Below are 8,218 nucleotides of genomic sequence, written 5' to 3'. Positions count from 1 at the left end.
CCCCCTACTGTTACAACACAGTCACAGCGTTTTCTGCCTCAATTTTAGAATATAAAATGTGCTCCATAATATTACGTTACCTGAGCTTTGATTTTATTTTATTTGGATCCCCATTAGCTGATGTAGTTGACATCAACTATTCTTCCTGGGGTCCGATCAGTGTAACAATACAAATAATAAGATAAAAATAAAAATACAATTCAGAAATACACAATCCAAACATAACAAAAGATTTACATAGACAACATACAGTATATAAAATCAACAGCATATAGCCAATAATCTAAACATCTAATCAGATATCAGATATAGGGACACATGTGATTTTGTGAGGAATCATCACACATATACAGTGTCAAAACACACACTCAGATACAGTGACACACACAGGAAATAGATCATTTATGGGTACACAACCTTTTGTGAGCTGTCATTAGGTGTTTCTTCATCTGTTTTTTGAAACTGACCTTGCTCTGGGTTTTAGAGATGTGACCCGGAAGAGAATTCCATTCAACAATGGCTCTGTAGAGCACTGTTTGCTGTTATCTATTATTTCTATCGTTACGTTTCTGTCCCAGCTTCTTATGCAATAATGTCATTTCAAATATATTTTATGTCCTATATGAAAAAAATATTGTAGCCTATTTGACTCTTCATTCTACATCCACTGCAGCTTTGGTTGCTGCTCATTTCAGCATCCATTTTCTATGAATTATAACGGTCTTTATTTCTAATAATTTCAAATATACTGAATACATATTTTGACAGATGTATAGAGCAACATTGTTGTATCATCACTGAGAAGTAGCTATAATTTTCCATTCTTAACTTCATTTGTGTGATTGTTGCCCAGTGTTAACTTGGATTTTAATTTCTTTCACCCAGGATTTGTGGCTGCATATATTTTTTGTGAATTGTTGTGTTTCACATTTCTTGCTGGCAGTCTGTGAGCACTCAACCACAACCATGAAACTGTAAAACTGCACCTATGAGCTGTACCTCTCTAACAGTAGGTTTGTTTGAGTGTCTTTAATTAAAAAGAATAGTAGGCTATATAAAAAAATAAAAATAAAAACTTCACAACAAAAAGCAAAATTGAAACTGTGATATTTCGACCTGATGGCCCCTTATGTGGACCTGTTTGTAAAACATAAGATCTCCTTTACATGTTCACAATTTGTTCAGGTGCTGCAGTTTGGCTTCTAATAGAAACACAATTTTTAGGATTAATTTGAAGATTTTATTGTTCACTCACAAACCATTAGATTATTTTTGCTACACCCTAACCTTTCCTTCTGATCTGTGTGTAACCACACACTGACCAGGTGTCGGTCCCAGGTCGTCCCAGGATCAAAGCTGAGATGTAGCTGCTGTGAACTCTGGATTAAGTTGCCTCTGCATGTTCAGCTGCACCCTTACACTACACTACATTTAAATCCCATTTTAAAACACATCTTTTTTTCTTGGATTTATAATTAGTAGGCTATGAGAATTTATTCTATTTTTAATATTGTTTATATCTTATTGCTGTCATTGTTTTCTAGTCTTTTTAATTGCTCTTTGAGTTTTCATTGTGTTTTATGGTTTTTGTCATTATGACTGTGTAGATCTTTGGTCAGCTGTTGTTTATAATTGTATATCAGCTTCATAGGGAATCTACCCTGACTTTATATTACAGTATGTCAAACCTACACAGCACTACAATATAGAAAATTGTTCATGTTTAATGTGTAAAGTGAAGATTGTCTAAATAAATTTATATTATTTCACTAAATGTGTTGGTGTATCCAAACTGTTGATTGATGATTTATTATTTGGTGTGTATTATTGCATATAGACTGCCTTATTGATAACAGTGATCTGATCAGATTCCAGACATCTTAAAAATTATGAAAAAGCACCCTTTGTTGAAATACAGCAACAAAAATATTATAAAATAAAAATAACTCATGACAGTTTTCTATATTTAAAATGTTTTCTTGGTGGCAAAAAGTCAGTTTTACATCTCTGGTGTATCCAGTGGACTCTATATTTTATTTGTTTCAGCCTGTGTGATTGGGTTTCATGGATATACTGTTTAAACAGTGGATAGGACTTTCATATGGGAATGTTGTTATGTTTGAAGTTTCAAAATCTTAAAAAAAATATTCATCAAATATATTTCTGATAGTGTTACAAATCCTTAAGCACACGTAACTCTTGATATTTACTCACATACCACCCCTGGGACATTATAAAGATTATTTAGGTCTCAATTGATGGTCTGAAGTAGTGTAACTGTCCGAAACAACCCCATACTGGATTTTTCTTGTATCACATTATTATCATCCGATATTTTGCTTTCTGTTGTAAAACATTTGTCTGATCTCAGAGTTTCCTTACCTTCATGTATGACAGGTGCCTGGACTATGTGTGTGTATATTATGTTTCCTTCTAATTTAGTTGCAAGACATAATTGAATCCAAATTATTCTACACACACACACCAAGTACAAAATTCAGCCAAGTGGAGCAGACAGCAGTGGTCCATAATGTGAGAGTGAGCGTTACATAAGAGCATTGCATCTAAAAATAGAAATGCAGCAATGGTAAACACGAGTCTAAACTGTTGGCTGGAAGCTTTCAAAGGAACCTGAATGAAATTTAGATTAAAGTGCCATCTCGGACATAAAGGGTCCTGAGCCCGCAGGCAGCTACAGTAGGCCTGAAGTCCACGTGTGAGTGAGTGTGAATGAGAGTTAACACTGTTGCATTGATAAATACCTAAGGAATAAATAGACAAGACACTGAGAAAAAAAAAAACTGGTTAATAAATCAGTTAAAAATATATGAACAGACAACATGGTGCAGTGGAGACAGAGACGCTGCAACACAAACAGCTTCATATCACTCGTATTATTTCTGTCTCTTTCGGTTGTGTTTCAGAAGGAATCTTGTTGATCAAGAGAAAAAAGTTGGAGATATTTAAAACCATGACCACAAAGAAATCTGTTATTCACTGGACAAAACACACACAGAAAAATACCACATTCATTGAACAGCTGTTACAACTATTGCTGTTCACACTACACAATAAGTTTTATTCTGTCCGATCCCACTCTCACACATGAAAAGACTGCACCATTGTGTTTTTAATGTTTATTTCCAGAACATTAAATTCAAATTCAGCTTTATTCTTATTTCCACACATCTACAGGAGAAGAACATACGTAACTTTCCTCACTGACCACTGGCCAAGACGGTAAAGACCTGTGTGAAGCAGTATTATGTTTAAAATAGAAAAATAACTAATGAGTGTACATAAGAAGCAGACAACCTGAGGTGGAAGAGTGAAAACAAAGATCTTCAAAGAACGGAGCTCCACAAAACTACACACACAGAGTCAATAAGGACACAAGACAGAAGATTTCACACTGCTTTTTATTATGAATCAGAGCTGCTGTATACACAGTTAAAAACATCAGTAATACTGACATATACACACACACATATGCCCACACATACTAAACACACACAGTTAACAATATACAGAATGTATATCCACTCTTACGTAATATGATTTTATAATTCACAGCAAATGAGAATTTTCTAATAATAGTCATTCCTGGGATTTTACATTTTATGATAGTTTTGAATATACTTTATTTACATCACATCATTCATCATTTTGTCCACAGACATTATGACACGTTTGAACAGAAAAAAAAGACAAAATAAACAGTGTGAAATACAATTTTAAATGAAGTTACTGTAAATAAATGTTACCAAATAAAGACAAGGAAACACGCAGGAAGAGGAGAGAAATGTGTAAAGTAAAAGCTAACACAAAGTAACACACACTCACACACACGTAACAAAGACCATGACAAGAATCTAAAATGACTCTGTGCACACAACCTGCTCTCTGTGTCTCGTCTCTTTGTCATCTGTTGTTAAATTAAGAAAAACATCACAGATCAATTATTCAGTTTGGAACGGGGAGTTGAGCTTCATGGTTCAGTCCAGGTGCTTCACACTGTGAGACATGAACATGTGGAGCCTGGAACAGTAAGCACGTATCTGACTGCTTTTCTTTCTCTAGTTCAACATAGTTTACTATAACTATAATATGTTAATAGATAGAAGTGTGAGAGGAAATAATTGCAAATTTAGGTTAAATCACAGTGTTTGGTTGTTGAGTTAACGCCTTCTACCTGTGAACTGTGAGACCAGCCGCTGCATGTACATGTAGTCAAAGACTAAAAGGTACATACTAGTGTTTTAATATTGTTACATTTAACATTGTTTTTTACAGATAAATATAAAGATTTTCTCCCCTTCTATTGCTTCTTTTCTCTCTCACTTTCTCTCTCTAACACGCACACACACACACACAAACTAAATGCCATAACGCACTTTATCTGCATACATAGAACTGCTGTGTCTTTGCCTTTCATAAAGAAAGAAAGAAAGACAGACAGAAAGAAGGAAGAAAGAAAGAAAGAAAGAGAGAAAGAAAGAAGGAAGAAAGAAAGAAAGAAAGAAAGAAAGAAAGAAAGAAAGAAAGAAAGAAAGAAAGAAAGAAAGAAAGAAAGAAAAAAAGAAGAAAATGTGTCTCCTGTCAAAACTAAACAGTTACAGACAAATTGAAATAAAATAAGATGATACGTTCAGATACATTTACAAACATTGTCTCATGTCATGTCACTGCGGTGAGCTCTATGTAAAGTGTGTGTCCACTTACAGAAAACAACAGCCTACAGGGTTTTTTCTTAAAAGCTGCGAATGAAAAATGCAAAAACTGATTGTATTATCCTCTGATTTACAATATGAGGCCAAATATGTTCACAGTGACTCATGAAACGTGACCCAGAAGAAAGAAGAGCAGACGCATGACGTCTTCACTCTCCTGGGTCTCAATTCCCAGTGAATAATCTTTAATATATTTATACTGGGAATTATATGATGCTTTAAACCTGGCTGCCCCTCACTGTAGACATCACATAATTGTGGCATTTGTTTATATTCCTGTTTTTTCACCCTGTCGTGTTGCCGTCCTCCTCACACCCCACAGAACTAAGACCTACACAAAAAGATAGACAGTCCTCTGACCAGTGTGTGTGTGTGTGTGTGTGTGTTTTCTGACTTTTGTGTAATTACTATTAGCTCTCCTTTAAGCAGGTGAGCTGATTAAAAAGAAAGATGGCCTGGAGGGGAAACCACAGTGAGGAGGACACTTACACACACTCTCACTCTCCCAGACCAGGAGCTGCCTATACTCTCCGAGGAAGGGAACTGAACTGAGGGAGAGGAGTGGGGGTGGGGGGTGGGGGGGTTCACTTGCTCCTGGGCATGGGTGAGACCTCACGTCCCAGCAGCCTGGGATCCCTACACCACTGACTCTGTTATACCACAATGCAGATTTAAGATTTAATGCAGGGGTCAGTCACAGATTTAAAAAAAAGAAGCATATTTGTGAAAACTGAAAGACTGTGGTAACTCATCACTGTGATGAAGACGTCATGAGAAAGAAGCCACCTCAGATTCTCTGCAGGACGCTCAGGTCTATTACAGTATAGGCAATAAGCTGAAGGCCCTGCAGCTCTGTGGAGGTTTGATCAAACAGCTGGTTTTCACAGGGCAGCGTGGGAGGATTAAAGTTACCGTGTGTGCTGCCAGTTCCAAAAAAAGTTTGAGTCAACATGTTGTCGCGTTGTGTGACACTCGCGATTTAGGCTGAGTGAGCAACATAAGTGAAAGGGCATTTCCATTACAGGTAATATTGCAAAGTAAAGCTCAAAATCAGTCAAGAAAAGAAACAGAAGAAAACGACATGTAAAGTAAATGCAGCGTCAGGTTAAAAACAATTGTTTACTTCCCTTTTCCAGTTTCCTCTGTGCACAGTGTGGAGTCCACCTGCTGATCCCGCTGTGGCAGGACTGGTCACTGCTGTGGTTCTCTGTCCCTCTGTGCGTGTGTGTGTTGTGGTGAACCTGCAAGTTCAGAAAGGTATAAACAACAACAGAAAAAAGAGCAAATTTACCATTAGAAACCAAGAAAAATACATAAACAAATGCATATGCGGTTTTTTTTTTCAGAGTAGGAAAAACTGCTTTAAAACAGGTGAGCATTGATATATAATAAATGTAATGGGGAAATTGTAGCAAATGTATATTGAATAAATGCAGAATGCTAAACTTCTACATGATGTAATGCCAACAGAATAGGATTTGATTTTCATTGGCTGACAAAAAAAAGTGACATTATGTCCATGATTTCAATTTTCTTTTATAAAAATCAAGTCATTTCAGATTTATAGAATCTGAGCATGTTATGTGCACATTAGTAAACCCCCACAGCTGATTCATCTCCATCTCCCTGACATCTGTCTGTCAACTATTCAGATTACATCCTGGATGTTCAGTCAGCAGAAAGAAAGGAATCAACACAACACCCAGAAAAAAAAAAAACTTCCTCTGAAGAACATGTCTGTGTTTTCATCTGCTCACTTAACCAATGGAAAAAACTGCTGCATTTTGAAGACCCTGTGAGAAATGCACGTCAGATAAGAGGGCGTCACATGTGGTGCAGAGAAGATGGGATGGTGATGTGATGTGGTTATGATGCACAATAATTCATCAATAAAATATATTGCTAGTCAATAACAATACACAGAAAATTATTTAAAAGAATCTTTATATCTGTTCCTCTTTCAAATATCTTTATTTATAGCACAATGGAAAACAAATGCTGTGCGCAAGTGTGCACCTCATAAGTGTGACACCAAATAACCCAAGGACTGCTGGGTATACGTGCAGATGGTGAAGTGTGTTCAGACACAACACAACACTCCTCATTGAAGTGTATTTTTCCTTTGTGACCTGTGGCCTCACCCACTCCACAGTCAGTGTGTAACATCACACCTGACTTGACTGAGCCCCCTGTCTGTCTGTCTGTCTGTCTGTCAGCTGTGAGTGTGTGTGTGTTTGTATTGGAGGCGTGGGTCACACACTTTTGCACTTTCTCGTGAGTCCAGACCTCGTTTGTTCCAACAAACCCACTTAACCCGTCTTGACAGCAGCAGCAGCAGCAGCAGCAGTGGGACTTTTCTCAGCCACAACAACACGGGCGACGTTCAGGATCCTCCACGAATGCTTTTTGGGGTAAGGGCTTCCCAGAGTCATGTATGCACAGCAAGCCCAGACCGCAAAAAGATTCGTGACGGACAACTGCTGCTACACAGCTCCCAGCATCCAGCATCCAGCATCCACTCCAGTCCACGGCTCCTCCACGGCGGGCTCTTCATCCTGCTGAGTGTTTTTTTTTTTTTTTTACGCGAAAACACACCGCGCGCGAGGCTGTTTGCTTTGTCAACTATAAAGCACCGATCAGACTCTGAGCTTTATAGTTGACCGTCTGTAATGTATAAGGTGAGAGAGCCACTATAGGGTTGGCATTGCTTTTTTGCAGCAACCCGCAGCCGTGTCATTAAAAAGAGCGGCGATGAGGAGGAGAGGCGGCATCTCATCGCCGTGATAGACTTTAACACGCAGCGGAGGGGATGGCCGCGATTTGATTGGACGGGGACGGCTCGTCGTCGACCAATAGCAGCGCGAAGGGAAAGAGCACCTAAGCAGGAGGCCAGAGCACCTGACAGTTTCATTCCTCCCCCCTTTTTCCATCCACTGTGGACACCACCACCACCACCACCACCAGTGCCACTTCAGACCAAACAACAGCCAACAGCTGAGTCCCACCGGTGGAGATACCCTATTACCGGAGACAGCGGCGCACGCGTGGCCGTGGGTGCACGGTGGATCGGATCTAAGTCTGGTTTGAAAACGATCAGCAGCACCTCCGGTTTCATTATTGCAAAGTTTTCCCTCTCTCATTTGCAAAGGGTTAATTTGGCTCCAAAACCTCCAGCTGCCAAAACCAGGGGGGCCCCACCCTCGCTGCGTTTTCATTGGGCCGTCCAGCCTTTCATTCGCGGACGCGTCTCCCAGCCGGTCACGATTCCCCCCATCTGTCTCGAGCGCACCGGAGCCAGACGCCACTGACGCAGCACGCGCCTTACTCACTTTTTTTTTTTTTTTTTTTTTTTTTTTAGCAGTCACGACTCGAGACTCGTCGTGCACAAAAGGAGAAGGGGAGAAAAAAAAGAGAAGAAGCTGCAAACAAGCATCAAATGAAGTGAAGGTATAGAGCTGTGGAGCTGCTCGGCTCCTGCAGGACAAAGG

The sequence above is a fragment of the Trachurus japonicus genome, chromosome 3, assembly GCF_045865225.1.
Source record: "Trachurus japonicus isolate A0001 chromosome 3, Traja_1.0".
NCBI lineage: Eukaryota > Metazoa > Chordata > Actinopteri > Carangiformes > Carangidae > Trachurus > Trachurus japonicus.
The sequence above is the reverse complement of the archived record's forward strand: the minus strand, read 5'-3'. Positions refer to the sequence as shown.